Source organism: Nannobrachium achirus (genome assembly GCF_963921795.1).
Source record: "Nannobrachium achirus genome assembly, chromosome: 10".
Taxonomy (NCBI): Eukaryota; Metazoa; Chordata; class Actinopteri; order Myctophiformes; family Myctophidae; genus Nannobrachium; species Nannobrachium achirus.
In genome coordinates, this window is record NC_137819.1 from 41405412 (window position 1) to 41425171 (window position 19760).

Here is a 19760-nt window from a genome sequence, read left to right on the forward strand (position 1 = left end):
GTCCAAGGGGCTTAACACTATGAGGTCGCTGTCCAAGGTACTTAACACTGTTCTGTCGCTGTCCAAGGTTACTTAATGCTGTGCTGTCGTTGTCCAGGCCACTTAAACAAAGTACGGTCGCTCTCCAAGGTACTTAACACTGTATTGTCGTTGTCCAGGGTAATTAAACAAGGTAGGCTACTGTCGCCCTCCAATTTCCTTAACACTGTTCTGTCGCTGTCCAGGGCACTTAGCACAGTGCTGTCGCCATCCAAGGTACTTAAATACCCGCGCGCACACCAGCGCACCTCTCCAAGTCAAAGCACCCGACCCGCCTGAAGAACTCTCTCTCTACTCCACTGTGCACTGCATAACAATACTGCACCGGACACGTGCACAGTGATCCATAGAGCCAATCACCGGAAAGATTGGCGACCCCTCTCTCTCTCTCTCTCTCTCTCTCTCTCTCTCTCTCTCTCTCTCTCTCTCTCTCTCTCTCTCTCGCTCCCTACCTCTCTCTCTCACTCTGTCTCTCCCTCCCTGCCTCTCTTTCTCCTGCTCTCTCTCTCTCTCTCTCTCTCTCTCTCTCTCTCTCTCTCTCTCTCTCTCTCTCTCTCTCGCGCACTGTGCCACATGCCGACCTGTTTCACTGAACACCAACTAGTAGCCGTCGTGATGATGTAATTGTTATGCTAATTTATCCAAATGAGAGCAGCCGATCACGAGCAGTTAGCACAATTTAATATCTATTCATAAATATTCAAGGGTGCGGCTGGTGCCTTTGGGGTTTCAAAAGCACAAGCCTGGTGACTCATATTATTATTCACTGTTCTCTTACTCTTCTTCTCCTGGTATCATGAACGGGGTGATTCAGGATCCTCAGGCTGGATGATGGCAAAATGCCCGCCTCCAGTATAGTTTATGGGTTTTATTACATTCCTGGTGAGGGGTCCACATAAAGAGCTCTCATTGAGAGCTCTTTATTAAACAGAAAATGCATTTTCAGGATAATATCCAGTCAGGATAGAGAACTCAGTCAGGATACAGATTAAACAAGTGAAATTGGAAGTGATGACAGTAACATGTATTAACTGTTACAGTAACTGTTTATTAGAGCTGAAGAGACTGAACATACACTCTATAGCAATGATAACTATCAGAATATGCTTTAATCATTTAACGAAACACACTCTTGTTTTAACCAAATATTATTTACCCTTACTTTAAATTTGTGTTACATTTTAGGTTCAAAAGGAATGTGCAAAATTGACAGAGAAAACGAAACATTGCAGAAGTGATCTATGTGTTAGTAGTTAGTGCAACATGGTAGGCTCAGCTGGATCTAGGCCTGCTACTGACATGATGACTGGCCATCAAGTATACAGGTCAGGATTTGGGTTGTTTGTGGTTGATTGGCCATTGGGGATGTAAGTTGTTGAGACACTTCAAAGGCCAGGAGAAGTTAAGCATAAAATTGTAACTGAAACTAAAGTCTACTGGTCTACTGCTTGTGATTGCATTAAACAGAAAACAAAGTCTGTAGAACTTTTGCCACAAATGCCCTTGGGAAGATAAAAACAATAAGCTTATATATATACAGTGTATATATGTGGCGGAGAGAGTCGCAGCCCCAGCCTGAAGCCTCAAAAGTCTAGTATCTGCCCTCGTTCCATGGGGATATCCCTTTGGGTTAATGGTTACGATATTGGACTTTCATGCAGGAGACCCGGGTTTGAAACTGGGTGTGGAGGTTCGGATCACCTCCGTTACATACTGTATATGTATATGTGTGTGTGTGTGTGTGTGTGTGTGTGTGTGTGTGTGTGTGTGTGTGTGTGTGTGTGTGTGTGTGTTGGATCCTATTTGGTTAATATTATTAATATAATATTAATATAGTAGTGTGTACCAATTTGTGTATAACAGTCAAATATCATAATTCTTTGTTTGTTTACGAATCTCCAGTCAGCACTCCACTCCTATGGGTGTCGCTAGCGGCAACCAAGAATAACAGAATCACTCACATAAACTCCCGTAGGACAATTCCCATTGGCCGAAGGGTATGTCCGTCAAATGACGTACCCGCCTGGAGGCGGACCCCTATAAATTCCCCATCCGCCGGATGTTCCCCCTCTTTTTCGCTTCTGCTTCAACTGGATTGCTTGTTTCACTCACTCGCTCCAACGAAGTCTTCAGCATTTAAGATTTATTACAGTCAAGTTTCAACTTTTACACTACTACACTCAGGAGTTCGTTTCGTCTGCACCGATTTGGCGAGTAAGGTCGAGCCTACCGGTTTCGAGACTTTTTCTCCTGCCTTTGTCGAATTTCTCCGCTAGCTAACTTTAGCCAGTTAGCTTGAGCGTCGCGCTACTCGCTTGTTAGCCTAGCGGCGCTAGCCTACTAGCTATCCACGGCTCCTCTACCTCGTGGTTAGCTTAGCTTCCGGCCTGCTTTTTGCAGCCCAGCGATGGCCTCGGACGTCCCCTCGCCCTCGGCCTTTCGCTCCTGCTCCGTGGACGGATGTCCTTCCCTCATGGACCCGGGAGCTCCACAACGGAGGTGCACCCTCTGCAGGGAACAGGGCCTCTCCTCCGCCCCAGGTTCCCCAGAGGGCCGTTTCTCCCCGACCTCCGTCAGGCGGAGGCACGCCGCTGTAGCGGCTAGCCTCATCGACCTGATCGCCGACTTCCGCTCCTCTTCAGAGAGCCAGGCGCCCCAGGCCTTCCCTCCAGACCCTTGGGAGGTCCCCACCGTTTCCCAAGAGGTCTCCAGCGGGGACATCGAGGTCTCCTTCGTGGCCGCGCAGCTACGAGTCAGACGCTGGCCAGAGGAGGAGGACGATACCGACGATGAGGGCTTCTCTCTGCCAGGTCCGGTGGTTCCGGCCGCCTCGGGTTCTTCTTCCCAGGCCCCGACCGACCTGCTGCCTGCCCCCCCCGTCTCCACGGTGACGCAGGCCCCCTCCCCCCCTCCACAAGTGGCGGGACCCCGGCCTGAGGTGTTCGTCTTCACCGCACAGGTTCCCTCCCGGGCTCCCCGAGGCCCCGCTTTCGCCGCAGAGGGGACCCCCTACCGGCCTAACCCCCATCCAGCGACGATGACGGCCTGGTCCGTGCTGGAGAGGGCAAACCACATACTGGGCCTTCCAGTGGCTTTGGGAGAACACGGGATGACCACGCTCCCCCAACTGCCTGGACTGCAAGAAGCCTTGCACGTTACCTGGGAACGGCACTGGGATCCCACCAAACTCGACTTCCCCACCGAGTTCGTGGGGGGACCGGAGATAGGCATCCCCACCTGCCCTAAAGTCAGTGTTCCTACCGCCTGCGCCCTCCAGGACAGGTTCTTCGAACTGAACCCGTGGGCACCTAGGAGTCCTTTCACCTTGGGACAGACCCCGAAGCTGGAGGACAGGCGGGACTCTTCCGCGTCCAAAGGAGCCAGGGACGCCTACAGAGCCATAGGTCATTCGGTCAGAGACCTTAACGCAGTTGGCCTCCTCACGGCCTATGCAAAGACCCAACTCAGCCAGGTGACGGACCTCCTCCACAGCGAGGACGCCACCGAACTGGCTACCACCCTAGAGCACCTCTCTACGGTTAACCTCCATGCTGTAGCCTGGGCTGGCCGCGCCATGGACTTCATACAACAAAGGGAGGCGCGCAGCTGGATCGCTCCGCTCTCCAACGACAGGCCTTTCGAAGGGAGAGAGGAGCTTCTCCAGCTCCCCAGCTCTCCCAGAGGTATCCTGGAGGGCGCGCTACCGATCCTGCTGAGACAGTCCGCCACACGCCGAGAGGACGCAGGTTGGGAAGAGCCTCTCCCCCGGCTCCCACTTCCCCCCCGTCCCCCCGGAGACCCCCTCAGTTCCTCAGACCAACGTTCCAGGTCGGGCCGGCGTCTCCCTACTCAGAAACCCCCAGCCCGCAGGCCCAGAGAGGACCGCGAGCAACCCCTGTAGGGCGCTTGGAACAGACTATTGGGGACCCCAGGCCTTAGTTTTCTTCAGAACTGGCTTCTCTGTGGCTTTTTCCCTTGTTTCCCTTTCGGACAGGGAATCCGGAGTCTGTGTTGCTATTATTGTTTTATTCAAAACGTGCATCCCCTCCTCTGCCTTCAGTGACTTAATGCTTTATTGTTTTATTCAAAACGTGCATTCCCTCTGACATAATGCTATGTTGTTTTATTCAAAACGGGCATTCCCTCCTCTGCTTACCTTGACGTAAAAATGTTTTGTATTCACAAAGGTTTTACTGGTCAAGTAAACTGGTCTGTCCTCCACTTTCTGTGTGTTTTTCTTCCTAGTACACCACCTAGTGGACACGAGTTGTGTCGAGTGTTTTGCCTCTTCAGGCTGTCTCTCACTTTCTCACAGCCTTCTTTCCTCTGTTCTTCAGTGTGTAGAGATTTCGCCTATTCAGGCTTATGTTTTCTCTTTGCCCTTTAGCAGTTCTTTCAGTCACCACTAGAGACCAACCTCCAGCTAAAGGTAATCTGAAGTCTCCGCCTTCCTTGTTGCTCTCCTCCTTCTAAAGGTTTCCATGAGCCCCCTCGGGACTTTTTAGACCTTATGAGCTAAGAGTAAAACCTTTACGCCTCCACGGGGTTTTTGGAGTCGTTTGCTGTAGGTTAGAGTGGACGTTAGCCCTCGCAGGCCTTTTTTAGTCCTTCTCTCCTTGTCTTCCGCTCCTGGCCACGAGGTTCGGGTTCCAGCCCTCTTCAGACGTGCTCGGTTCCTTCCTCGAGTCGTCCCCTTCGGGCGGTCTCTCGGCCACGGGAGCGCTCCTTTCCTCCTCGGCTCCTCCGGCCTTCCGGGGCGCACTCGGTTCCCTCCCCGGCTCCGCGGGGACCCGAGGTGCGCTCGGTTCTCCTCCCGGCTCGGCCCTCCCTTTCTCAGCCACGTGACCGGCCCTCCTCAGGTGCGTTCGGTCCGTCGCTCGAGCCGTCCCGCGCGGACGATCTCTGGTACTTGGGTACGCTCGTTTTCCTCTCCGGCTCCGCCGGTTCCCGAGGTACGTTCGGTTTTTCCCCCGGCTCCGCGGGGACCCGACACGAGCTCCTTCCCCACATGACCCCGCTGCTTCCGGGTTACGTTCGCTTCCTCCCCCGGCTCCGCTGGAGTCGGAGGAACGCTCACTTCTCCCCTCGGCTCCGCCGGGGAGAACGTCACGTGCCCGTCCAACGTCTTCACGTCAAGATGGGCAGACATTTGTAAACCCCTCTTGGGGCGCTTGTTTTAAGGCACCTGGCCTCCCTCGAGAGCGGTGCCGACCAAGTCTCTTCGCTCTTCTTCCCTGACAGCCCTTCTCTTGTTTTTTGGTGCATTCCAGATCGGGATCTCTCGCACCTTTTCTAGGGGTTTTCAGGCCGTCTACTGGCTTACCCCTCTGCTCTTCAAGAGTTCTCTTTGTCAGGGAGACAGGCTGCATACAGCCGCCTGCTACTCTAGGGCGCGTGGAGCTCTTTCCGTCGTAACGAGACTCCTTCCTGTCCCTCGTTCCCTACTTTAGGTAGGGTTTCGACCCGCCCTAACCGGGCCGGTTTGTTTCGGTTCTTGAAAACACTCTTTTTCAAGTTGCTGACTCCCGCCAGTCTTCTACGTGGAGGTGAGGGTGAACGCTGGTTCACCTTTCTGGTTTTAAGGGACACGTCTTCACTAGTCTCCTTCTTTCCACCTCACCGTCCTCCTTTCAGGTTCGCCTCCTAGGGGAAGTGTTCGAGTACACGGTTCTCCCCTCGGCTTGTCTCTGAGCCCCCGGGCCTTCATCCTAGGGGCCAGGAGGGCATTCGGACCCTCTGCAGCGCCAGACCGTCAGGTCACTAGCTACCCGGACGTCTGGTTGAGTTACGCGAGCTCCGTTCAGGGGGTGGCGCGTCACTTCAGGTTGGTTCGGGACCACCTGCAGTCTCCAGGGGTTTTGCTCCTCTCTAGGAAAAAGTGCCTTCTCCCCCTCTTCAGAGTGCCACTTTCCTAGGGTTATTTCTGGACTCGCTGCCTTGGTCAAACGCCCCTCGTAGGAGGGGATAGAGATGTTTCTCTCCTACACAGCCTTCTCCCGGACAGAGTACTCAGTCCGTTTCGAGAGGGCCTCACACCTCAAGGGTTTTCTTAACCCTAACCCTGCACAGGGTACAACTGGACGTCTCCATGGGAGACCGCTCTAAGGTGGTTGTTTTCCCTTCGGAGCCCGCCCACCGAGGGTCGCGCTCCGGTACAGGTTTCTCACTAGACCTTGGAGGTCTTGCTATCCTGGCAGCAAGCCGACCTTCGGTCGGCTGGAGCCAGGATGGGAGAGGTTTTTCACCGTAGGGTGATCACCTCGGACGCCAGCCTTCAGGCTGGGGCGCGACTCCGGAAGAGCGCAGTAAGGGGCCCTCGGGGCCCGGGGGTGCGAGTCCACCTTATCACCTACTCAGAGCTGATGACGGTGTTGCTGGGCCTTCGTCACTTCGATCCCCTGGTCCTGGGTGGGCACGTCCTCATCAGGACGGTCAACACCACGACCTTGTTTTTTGTCAACAAACAGGGGGGGCTGAAGTCCCGAGAGCTAGACATAGCTCGGGCCACGACTGTGGTACCTAGTCGACTACAGTCGTTCAGGGCCTCTCTTGTTCCGGGCCTCCTGTTCAGCGGGGTTTTTCTGCTGTCCAGGGGTAACCACGTTACGAGATCTGGTCTCCCCGCCCCTCGGTGGCGGAGGAGATAGGGATCGGGTCTTTGACCAACGGGTGACAGACTTGTTCGCGTCGTCAGGGAACGGTCAGTGTTCTCTGGACCTTGGTCTGAGGGGGACTTCCCCTCTGGACCTAGACGCTCTGTCTCGCAGCTGGCCGCAGGACCTTCGGTCTGCGGTTCCACCGCTAGGGCTGTCTCGTCCGACCCACGTTAGGGTCGGAAGTTACTCCCCAGAATTGCTCTGGGTGGCGCCGAATCAGGGGACTGGGAGTTCCCTGATAGCGCCTCTCCTGGTCGGTCGACCTTGGCGCCTGCCTCTACTCGGGGTTAGGGCGAGCTAGGCGTACCAGGAGTTTTCTCCCGGACCCCCAGCGCCTAGACCGGTGGGTCTAGCACTTGTAAGGGAGTGGCGGTGGGCCACCGCCCTGGCCTCTGAGGTCTTAGACGAGACGCAGAGGGCCGGAGCCCCTGGTACTCTAGAAGTGTACACGGGGGTTTGGGAGGCTTTCGCCTCTTGTTACAGGTTGAACCGCCCTTCGGTGGTTTTGGCCCGGGCGTCCTTCTGGACTTTTGGACTTTCTTCTGTCCGGTATAGTTCAGAAGCTGGCAGTCCCTACTTTTAGGGGCTGTGTGGCTGCCTCGAGGGTTGCCGCCTGGGTTTGGAGGGTTCTTAACCTTCTAAGAACCTTTGGTTGCCTCAGTTTTGACTGGTTTCAAACGAGGCGCTGCTGCGGCTAGACCGTGGGTTCCCTCTTGGGTTCTAGAGGGGATCCTAAGGGGTCCGAGTCAGGCTCCTTTGAGCCTTTTGGGAGATTTTCTCCTTGGAGCCTTTCCTAAGTAGGCTCCTTTCCTGGTTCTGTCTACAGCCAAGAGGGTCAGTGACCTTCATGCTCTCTCTGTAGCTGGGGCTGTAGGAGGTTTTCTGGGATTGACCGCAAGGTCTTTCTCTAACCTTTCCTCAGGTTCTTACTCAAGAACGGGAGGATTTAGGAAGTTCCGGTGGAACTTCTGGCCTTTCTCCCTCCTCCTTTCGCTTAGGAGGAGGTTGGGAGGTTAAACTGTCTTTGCCCGTTTAGGGCTCTGAGAGTTTACTGTGAGAGGACTGAAGACCGCAGACGGTCTGGTAGTCTGGTTGTCTCACATGGTAAGTCCACTGGCAGGATGGAGATCGCGGAGTCGTCTCTGTCTGGGTGGATTGTGGAAGCCATTGTTTTGGCTCATGACAGTGCGAAGATGGCTAGGCCCTTCGGCCTGTAAGCCTATTCGACTAGGGGAGTTTCCTCTTCTTGGGGTCTCGCTAAGGGGACTTCCATTCAAGAGGTGTGTATGGCGGCTAGCTGGAAGTCGCTTTACACTTTTGCGGCTTATTTTCACCTGGACTTAGCGCCTTCTTCTTTGGCGCTTTCTGTTCTTGAGGTGGCCGCCTCCTCCCCTTCCCTATGAGGTGAGACTCTTAGTAGTGTTCTCCCTTGGGTTGTTTTGTAAGTGTCTTTACACTTTTTCTTCCTCCACACGGACCAGAGGGTAGTGGTCGTGGTGGAGGGGGGCCCTTTTCCTGGGTTAACCCTTCGGTTGTAACTTGGGGCAGACTAGGTTGAGGTGGGTTCCGGTGGGCCTAGTCTGTAAGGGTTCCTTAATTCCTGTTGGTCGTTTCCGCTTCCGGGAGTTTATGTTTCCCATAAGAGTGGAGTGCTGACTGGAGATTCGTAAACAAACACAAGTGTTTCGTATGAAACACCTGTTTGTTAAGAATCGGAAGGAAGCACTCCACTCCGGTGAGGACCCTGTTCGTGAGTTTGCGCAGAGCTCTCTCAAAAGAGGGGGAACATCCGGCGGATGGGGAATTTATAGGGGTCCGCCTCCAGGCGAGTACGTAATTTGACGGACATACCCTTCGGCCAATGGGAATTGTCCTACGGGAGTTTATGTGAGTGATTCTGTTATTCTTGGTTGCCGCTAGCGACACCCATAGGAGTGGAGTGCTTCCTTCCGATTCTTAACAAACAGGTGTTTCATACGAAACACTTGTGATTGTGCTGTTTGCAACTCTGTGTTCCAAAACAAACCCTGTTACAGCCTTGACACTGTACAAGGCCTGATATTTAACTGGCAAACCATCTTTAAGCCTTATGGAGTGACGGCAGGAAGCTGTCAACAACAAGATTAAACTCTGTCAACAATTCTGTTGTGTTCTGACCACTGATAAAGGTCAGGTCAGCCGATGAGGTGACCACGGTCACCTATTACATCATACGGTTAAAGTAACTATATAAAACCATGTCAACTGTCTATTAGCGAGAGACGGCACTATGGGTGATTTTGCTGTACTGTACGTTGCTGTACTGCAATTTGACCTCTGCACTATTCTTTCAATACAACTAACAGAAAAACGGACTTACACTGTGTGGACTCATTTCTTGTGTGCGAGTACTTTAATATTTTGGGGGAAACTGTCTATTCATATGCAATATAATAATCTTTCCATCAGTGTGAAATAGCCATTTGGAGCTTGTAGATCTACTATTTTCCTCAAATCCTTAACAACACAAATCTTGCATGGGGGTATGCTCAAAATATGCTCAAGAGCTTGTACATCTGCTATTTTAGAATTTTGTTGAAAAATGTTTGGAACATTTTGGATCATTTTGATATCAAATTTTCACTTAAATTATCTTCTGGGGGTCCCTGGTTCAACACCTTTTCAGATGGGGTCCGCGGCCAAATACAAATTAATTTGGGAATCCAATGTGAGCCACTGTGGTGTGGGTAGGCTATACTTCAGCTTGGGATCCTCATATGTGACACCAAGCATGCATGCAGGCTTGTCTGAGAGAACCAGAGCCAATCGATGTCTGATTGATCAGGTGAACGGTAAAAGCAGCCGCTATAGAAAAAAGAGTCACGAGTTCCATGGTTGCTGTAAGCTGTAGGCTCCCAGGGGGAGCGTCTGTATACATTTAGAGCTCACATTTAGGCCAGAATTCTAAAAGGGCATTCAAGACGTTGGCTACAGCAGTAGGGGGGTGGGGGTAAACAAACAAACAAGAAGCAGGAACCAGATGATTCAGCAGGTTGGTTGAAAATAAAGGTTTATTGAATCACATGCATGGACTCATGCATGCTTTATAAGTCTTTACCATATATAATTGACATTGTATTTTCATAGTATAGCCAGTTTGCTTTTACTTTCCACCCGAGGAGTAAAAGCATAGGACTATTAAAGGACTTCGTTTTAGCATTGAATCAGCAGAGCGTTACACTTGCATGCAAGCGCTCCATCAATTAAACAGCATTGTGGGAAAGTCGCACACGCATGTACACACACTCACACCTATACCCATAACACACACACACACACACACACACACACACACACACACACACACACACACACACACACACACACACACACACACACACACAATAGGAATGCATCACTTTTGGGGACATTACATAGACTTCCATTCATTTTCTGTGGCCTTACCCTAACCTCTATCCCTAAACCTAACCCCTAACCCTAACCCTAACCCTAACCCTAACCCTAACCCTAACCCTAACCCTAACCTTAACCCTTTCCGTTATGGGGACCTACAATTTTGTCCCCACATGTGACTGTGTCCCCTGCATGTGACTGTGTGAACATGCTTTTAGTCCCCATAAGTATAGCTAGACACACACACACACACACACACACACACACACACACACACACACACACACACACACACACACACACACACACACACACACACACACACACACACACACACACAATAGGAATGCATCACTTTTGGGGACATTACATAGACTTCCATTCATTTTCTGTGGCCTTACCCTAACCTCTATCCCTAAACCTAACCCCTAACCCTAACCCTAACCCTAACCTTAACCCTAACCCTAACCCTAACCTTAACCCTTTCCGTTATGGGGACCTACAATTTTGTCCCCACATGTGACTGTGTCCCCTGCATGTGACTGTGTGAACATGCTTTTAGTCCCCATAAGTATAGCTAGACACACACACACACACACACACACACACACACACACACACACACACACACACACACACACACACACACACACACACACACACACACACACCAGGGTCCGGCGATGCTGCAGACCATCTGTTGTAATGAGTCCTCCAGGAGGTTTGCCTCTGGTCTCCACCATGGCACTGCACACTGTGCACAGCCCTGGATTGATCTGCCACGGGTTAAAGGACGTCACCCTGCTGCCCATCACTGCCCCCAACAGACATACCGGTATGTCTTTTGATTGACTGAATTGATTGATTAAATACTTTATCAGAAATGTAAACGGCATGTGGTACAGTCAGACATTTAGGCTTAAAGCTATACTGTGTAAGTTGCTCAACTTGTGGTCAGTAGCTCTATAGCAAACCTCGGTCGCGTCCGCGTCTTTCGGCCGTGTTTCGGTTCTCACACCCCCGCGTCTGCCTCCACCTCGCCGAGATCTATCTTTTGAGGGGTCCCTGGTTGCTGTGCGTTCAGCCATTCTGGAGATACACTCCTTCACCCAAGCTTCACCGTGCACCCGAGTATAGAAACACACGGGAGACTACAAATATGGCCGCCCTAGCGACCCCACTCCAAGATGCGCTGTGATTGGCCGGCAGTGTATAACCCTCGCTGTGATTGGCCAGTAGTATGATGACGTCATATTGCCGCGAAATTCTCCCCCCGTCACGGCTCATAGAAAACATATAAAGAGAAGGCTTTTGAAGCTGAAAATAACGGAGTGGGGGTTCTAAAACTTTAGCGATTTAACAGTTAGGACCATTTTAAGATTTGTTTTATAAAAAAAGTTACATGGTATAACTTTAAATGTATTTAATTTATCAACCTAGCTTGAAACGTTTTCATCAACAAATACAAACACTAAAGGAGAAAAGCAGAAAATGGCAGAAGTGAATGACACCTTATTTTGATGGGAATTTATACAGTAAATTTACCTCCCCTTGTGGTCTCCTGATATATGTTTTATCAGGCCAATTTGGAAAGAAACCAGTGTTACGCATCATTTAATGGTGTCAAGGCATTCCGCATTTTGGAGGCAGAGCAGTAGAATGACAACTTTTTATTCTAAATTCTTCATCCATGCCGTCGTCTGAGCTATAAATAGAGAGTGAGGTGTGCACAGAATCAGGGTCTTGTTGTAAGGAGTTACTACTATTACCATGCAGGACCCCAACCCCTACTCCTGCAGGTTTATTATCCTACCAAATATCTAATTACAAGTGACCTTTTTGTCATTCTGTTGTTGTCCAATAAGGGGTGGAGCTGATTTCAAGGACCAGGGTTGATGTATTGCCCTGTCCCAATATAATGTATACAGTAGGGCCTAGAAGACTGACAAAATAACCAATAGAAACATACTAGGGTGAAAATATAGATAATAGTCAACTGCGTTTCTAACCAAATTATAAATGTCTAAATGAGGAGTCCAAGGTAGTAGAAGTATAATCAATACATGTGTGTGTGTGTGTGTGTGTGTGTGTGTGTGTGTGTGTGTGTGTGTGTGTGTGTGTGTGTGTGTGTGTGTGTGTGTGTGTGTGTGTGTGTGTGTGTGTGTGTGTGTGTGTGTGGACGGACAGGGAATTACTACTTTGTGGTGACCTCATGTCCCCACAAAGATAGTACAATACTTGCACAATACCTTGTGGGTACTTATTAATAGGTCCCCACAAGGTGTTTAGGGGTTAGGTTAAGGGTTAGGGTTAGGGTTCAAAATGAATGGAATGTCCCCACAAAGATAGTAGACTATGTGTAATGTCCCCACAAAGTAGCAATTGCAAACCTGCGTGTGTGTGTGTGTGTGTGTGTGTGTGTGTGTGTGTGTGTGTGTGTGTGTGTGTGTGTGTGTGTGTGTGTGTGTGTGTGTGTGTGTGTGTGTGTGTGTGTGTGTGCGTGCGTGCGTGCGTGGGCGTGTGTGTGTGCGTGTGCGTGTGCGTGCATGTGTGTGTGTGTTAACATAGTTGCGTGTCAAAAGGCCTCCTTCCCGGGTTTTTCTGGTCTCCTTTAGTATTTTTGTAGTTTTATATTCTTTGTAATTTGACTAATGTAATCTCACAAGTCATTTGTTTGTTAGGTTTACTGACCTTTCAGGCACTTAAAAGGCCCTGAAGTGGCCTTTACTTACCGGTATGTATATAGAGTTCACTGTGTGATCATCCCACATCCTCTTTGTATTTGAGTCTTATTGCATTGCATTTCACATAGCATTTGTCCTTTCCTTAGCTGGTAGTAAGTTAATAAGCCTTGCCGAGCCATGTGGCCCATAGGGCAGGAGCCCATCAACTGTTTCTGAAGCGTGAGGCAGCTTTACTGTACAAGTTTACCCCCTGGACATGACGCTAGGACTTAATCCCCAATCCAACCCTTGATGCTGAGTGCCAAGCAGGGAGGCACTGGGTCCCTGCATTTTTCAGTCTTTGGTATGACCCAGGCGGGGATCAAACCTCCCAGTCCCAGGGCGGACTCTCTAACCACAAGGCCACTGACCTTTCCTATGTTACCCTAAGAATAATATTGAGTTTCCATTGTTAGCTTTCAAGGTGATGACAATTGGCACCTGTATTAATTTGGAATTGATTGCATCATGCACTATTTATCTGTGGCGTCAGTTCAGAAAAAGCTAAGGTATGGCAACATGACTGGTGTCTTGCACGCGCGCGAAGACACCAGTCATGTTGCCATACCTTAGCAACAGGCATGATACATCTATTTTAAGAAGTAAGCCTACCGTACGTTAACTTTTTCCCCCCATTTCTACGGTTTCTTGGGCTGGATATGGCAACCTGGAATGGTTGTTCAAGTGCAGCTAAACTTGGCATGTTGGTAAACGTGCCACAATTAACAATAATGCATTGCATCTGTGCAGCTGACGCGTGATTGGAAAGGACACCCGGGCTCCAGACGGAGCCGCTCGATTGTCCACGACACTGCAAGCGGCGCGAAGGCCAGCGGACCAGGGCCGCGCGGCCGGCGGAGCGCCGCGCGAGTTACGAAGCCGTGGTGAATGCAATCGTTATATTTATGCCCAGGCCGTAAGGCCTGGGCAAGCCCACGATAAACGCCCTGTCCAAGCGACTACAATTGAGCGCTCCCTAGCTCCGCTCAGGCTTGTCAACTCTCCTGGATTTCCCAGGAGTCTCCTGGATTGTTACCCCATCTCCTGGCATGCTCCTGGATTGGCAAATCTCCTGGATTTCTCCTGGATTTTGTATCAAACTCCCAAAATTCACCAGAACACAGGAAATGACATCTACTATGTTAAAACATTTCTGGGGGAGGACCCCCAGACCCCCCGCTTTAGGGGTGGGGGCAATGCATGCAAGAAAGATCATACAGATATTCACGTAAGTAATGACTTAAAGATGAGAACTCATTATTAAAGATGTCCTTTTGCTTCAGTCATCAAATCTGTACACCAACATTTGGCATTTAAGGGTTAAAAATGTTCTGGGGGAGGACCCGCTTTAGGGGTGGGGAAAATGCATGCAAGATCATAGATATTCACTTAAGTAATGACTTACAGATGAGACGTCATTATTAAAGATGTCTTACTTTGCTTCTGTCATCAGATCTGTACACCTACATTTTGGCATATTAGGCTGAAATTGTACACATGCTAGTAAAGTAAGCCTGATAAATGTATCAAACATGCACAACATTCAACAGAACACAGGAAAATATATCTATTAATACGTTTTGGGGAGAGGACCCCCCAGACCCCGGTTTGGGAGTTCCGCGCACCCCCCAAAAATAAATCTCCTGGATTCTGACAGTCCAATGTTGACAACCCTGGCTCCGCTTCAGCCAATCAAAAGCTTCGGTGGGCGGGGTTTCCCTGGAGCCCGGGTGTCCTTTCCAATCACGCGCAGCTGACCTGCGGAACTTGGGAATATACCATTTTGTCAAGATGGGGAGAATACAAGTGTGGAGAATATAACCTTGTTAAAGTGACCATTTAGTTAAATTTTGTATTTGTAGTTATTTTACTGTAATTTAACAACATAATAACCAGCACAGATAGACAAAGAGACATTCATGGATTTATATTTAAAAGTAACTTTTATTTCCCCCCCTGGACCCAGGGTATGGCAGCAGCATACCCCTGCCATACCCAATTGACGCCCCTGCTATTTATACCTCACTTCCTGTTGTCTTGACACAACGCTGAGGAAGACCTGATAGGTTGAAACACGTCCGTTGTTCTGTCCTTGGAGAGGTAAATAAAATGTGAAAAGGACATTTATTGCTGGCTATTCTCCCATTTTCATGGTTTATAAGTGTGAACCATCTTCAATTCTTAAACTTTTACAGGGTGTGTAATGACCCAGATCGGGGCAAAAATAAATGTCAATATTATCTCTCACGTTCATAGCATACTGTTTGCTGAAATGATCAAAAAATACCCCAAAGGTAGACACACCATTTACATGATTGTACTGTATGTGTATTCGAGAGGGATTCATATGCTTTTTTGAATAATTCAAAATTACAGACGATTGCATCATCTGTAAGCTTTCCCATGGAGTCTCATAATAATAACCTCAGCACTAATGTTGTGATGTTTTACTGTGACACCACCTCACAGTTCCTAACCAGTGGCAGACACTGACATGCTGCACTTCTCTCCCATGCTCAGGTTGCTATAGTCTGACTGGGATGGCTCAGGGTAGAAGACAGGGTTAAGCAAATATCAATGGGATCAGTATATTCTGTATTTGAGCAGTCATAAATCATTGTCCCTGTGTCACTCAGTCATGGTATTCCCCAAGGCTTGGTGCAAGGGCCTCTACAGGGAGATATGGTCACTGTGGTCTTATTATGATGATAAATATAGATTATCACCCAAGCATTTGTCTGCTGCACGAGGTTGGATAATGATCTTTACAGGGTCAGAACAATAAACAATAGGAATCAAAGAAGTGTGTATTGTAAAAAAAAAAAAAAAAAAAAAGAAACGGTCTGGAAAGTACAATAAAACTGTGAATAAAGCTATAAAATAAAAGCTATATAAAATATAAAACACAGTGATAAATATAATAAAACAAATGGTGTGGGAATAAAGCAATTAAAATATGAAGGACATATTGTATCTTTGACCTTTCAGCCCTAACAGCATCCCTTGTATACCCTTGACAAACATAAAAACTAGAAAAGAAAATTCCTATGAAATTTTAAGTGTATGCATTAGCATTTTTAATATTAGCATTTGTAGCATTAGCATTAACATTCTTTAACATTAGCATTAACATTTTAATGTTAGCATTAGCATTTTAATGTTAGCATTAGCATTTTTAGCATTAGCATTAGCATTGGCATTAGCGGAAGTAGCTCTTAGCATTAGTGGTTAGCCGTTAGGGCTGTCGGACCACCCACCGAGTTTGAGACCAGTAACATGTTGGGAACTGGAGTTATGGCTGTTTAAAGTTTAGCCAATAGGAAGACATAGGGGGCGGGGCTTATCATTACAGCTCGTCCCTATTGGCCATCTAAGTACTCACGCCAAGTTTCGAGACGGGTTGAAAAAGCTGAAAAGTCGTGTGAGCATTTTAAAGTTTAAATCACGTTGCTAGGCAAAAGTATGCCAGAGTAATCAATATGCCATTCAAAGTCAATGGGGTTTTTGGGTGTAGTTTTTTTGCAAATTATGTCGCCATGGTAACGTGAATCGGAAAGAAAAGTAATAGCACACCATTCCCGGCTGCGCGGCACGTTTTGATGCATATATTGCGGGGGTAGCGTAAATCGTACTGTAGTTATTACGTGCTGGAATTTGTGGGATCAACTAACTATGGCGGATTACAATAAGTGTTTTGCCATTGCATGGCAGGCCCACTTAATTAGAAGTTCTACAAGTTCACAACGCATTGTGGGCCTATGTAGATCAATTACTTTCGGCAAAGAGATTTGGTGTGGAGGGAATAAAGGGAGAGGACCATGTACACGTACAGACCCCTGGGGGATCCTGTTCTACAAAGATGGTTGAAGTGGTTAAACCCCGTAAGAAAACATTTTTAAAATCACCTCTACAACAAACAGTAAGCCAGTGCAAAGATGATCTCATTTTCAGGTAAAATCATAGTGGCAGCATTTCGGATAAATGCAACTTTTCTGTTCTACCCCCAGATTTGAAGTTGAACTGCAAGTGCGGATTTCTTTTTTTTTTATACCATTGAGCTAGAGCATGCCTGCTTGCTCAGGGGATAAACTGAATCGACCATCAGGTCAAAATTCCTGTCAGATCCTGATCCATGACCTTTGACACAATCTAAATGTCTCAACATAAGAGCAGGGAGACAAAATGAAACCACCGCAATTGTAAAAGTTACAGTATATTGTATTAACATACTCTAGCACAGTGTTTCTCAAATGGCGGTACGTGTATCCCTAGGGGTACACAGCGGTCCTACAGGGGGCACTTGAGAGAAAATGGGAAATGATTAAACATTGACACATGTATGTGAAAATGCTGCTCCGTAAAGCTTCAAAGTAAATGAAGTAAGAATTTTGACTAGCACAACTGTTACTGAATAGAAAACAAATACTTACTGTTATTTTCAACATATTTACATAAAAACTGGACTTTTGATGTCATTATTCTTTAATCAAAATGTTGTTGTCGATTAAAGGGGTTACTTGTATTCAGCAATCAGGAAAAGGGGGTACTGAAGCCCAAAAAGTTTAGCATACAGGACATCATTAAAGAGAAGTTACATAGTGCCGCTTTAACTGAAGAGAGGAGAGAGGCCTTTTGCTGCAGACAGAGAAAAGGGAGTTGTGATAGCCTAGAGATGTGATGAAATAATAGCATAGATCATTGTTTCAAGGTTTTAGACGGACATTTTATAGATTTTGCTAAATAGACAGAAATCATGACTGCATGATCGATTTGACCTTCAGACTAAGAGGTTTCTGTCACTTAGGTTTCTACACTTTGGGGGTAATAAGATGTACGGAGTATATGAACCTAGTAAGTTTGTAATGTGAGTGTTGGAGAGGAGTCAGTGCCAATTAGAAACTATGCCAGTCTGTTTTTAGTTGAGATGAAGGACATTTATAGCCACACATTTAGGAATGACTCGAGTGCACAGGGCGAGGGAATTTCACAGAGATTATCGCGGTCACAGCTGAAATAGCTAGGATTTATATTTAAAATGCTCAACACATTGTCATTTTTCTCAACACCCTCTCACCAAGGACAAATAAACACTGGATATTGTATCGCCTCAGTGACTACCTCAAAGATATGAAAGCCTATATACACACCAGACGACTAAGTATAAATCAGGCTGAAGTCATGCATGACTAGTACTGATAACCTGAAGCTATATGAAACTGAGATCATGCTTATTGCCAGAAATTGTGTCAGTTTTTAACCCTGTCTCCTTTGCGGTTCACAGCCTTGGGGCACACTATACTTTTCTCTGCCGCTGCTACTCGTCTACCTGCTCCCATACAGACTACTGTAATGACTAATTGCATAGTCTTCCATCTAACCCCATGAGCAAACAGCTTGATGTACAGTTTTCATGTAACGTATTGTGTGCCGAGACTCCCATGCAAGATCTGTGTTGTTAAAGTCGTGGTGAAATGTATTTTTCAGTGCCTCTCAAGCATGATTTTGTTGACTAAGGCTAGCATTTCTATATTTAGTCGACTAAGACTAGACTAAAACTGAACAATTTCAGATGACTAAAATAGGAATAAAACCAAATGGTCTGTTATTCAAAAGACTAAGGCTATATCAGAATTTGCTGTCAACATTAACACTCCTCTCAAGACATGGGTGCCTTGCCTTGTGAGAGTCACAGCCTATTTATAGAGTTGAGTCTGTCTGTCTGTCTGTCTGTCTGTCTGTCTGTCTGTCTGTCTGTCTGTCTGTCTGTCTGTCTGTCTGTCTGTCTGCTTGCACTCAGAGAGTAACCAGGAATCACTCACCTGACAACTGACGAGTCACATGTGTGCCGGAAATTCCACCTGTTCACAGTCACCAAGACAAAACCAAGGAATCCAAATTTTTTAAAGATACATTGGGGGCTTTGTTCGAGTGTAGAGTGACATGAAACAGGGAGAGAGACAAGGAGTGATGCGCAGCAAAGGTTGTCATGCCCAGGAATCGAAACTGCTTGATGCCAGGCTGCATCAGAGCCTATACGGTATATAGTATGGTCCTTAACAGCTAGGCCATGGGCGCCCAAAATAATTCAATACAATACAATTACTGGGGAAAATAAAATATAATACCGTATATTCCAATCCAGTAGAACACACACACACACACACACACACACACACACACACACACACACACACACACACACACACACACACACACACACATACACACACATACACACACACACACACACACTGTGCTCCCCCCCAGGTGGTGGTGGGAGATAGTGCAGACATATAAACCACTCTGTGGCTAAGTGGATAAAGAGGAGCGCTGGCGGACAGGGGGTGGGAGGCTGGAACCATGGGGACCCATGGGGCCCATTACAGGGGTCCCGGCGGTGCCATCCACTTCTCGCCGCGCCTCTGAATCGTTAAGAGCCGTGCGGCCGTCGGGGGCCGTAATGAGACCAGCAAGCGAGACGACGTCAATCTGTCATCTCTGCTCCTGGGAGAACCAGAGGAGAGCGAAGGGAGATCGACACAAAGAGCCAAACTCACCGAAAGAGTGTCTTTCTTTCTTTCTTGGAGATTTGCGGGTTACATCAGTTTGCGCAAACAACATGGGCTCAGACAGAGGCCGAGGTGACAAGACCTCTCCTGGTGTAGGTTCACCCAAAAAAAAAAATATATATATATATATTATTAATTACACACCCCATGAGGCCATGAATTCAGGGAGATTCTTTTCTTTTTTATGCATTCCTAAGCCAATAATTTGATGACAGGCTGGGTTTCCGGTAGGAGTAAGAAACTCCACTGGTCATCAAATGATTGGCATATAGGAATGTGTCAAAAACTAAAAAAGATCTCCATGAATTCAAGACTTCATAGGGTGTGTAATTGACAGAAAATAAGTAATTTATTGGGTGAATACTCCTTTAATCCTATTA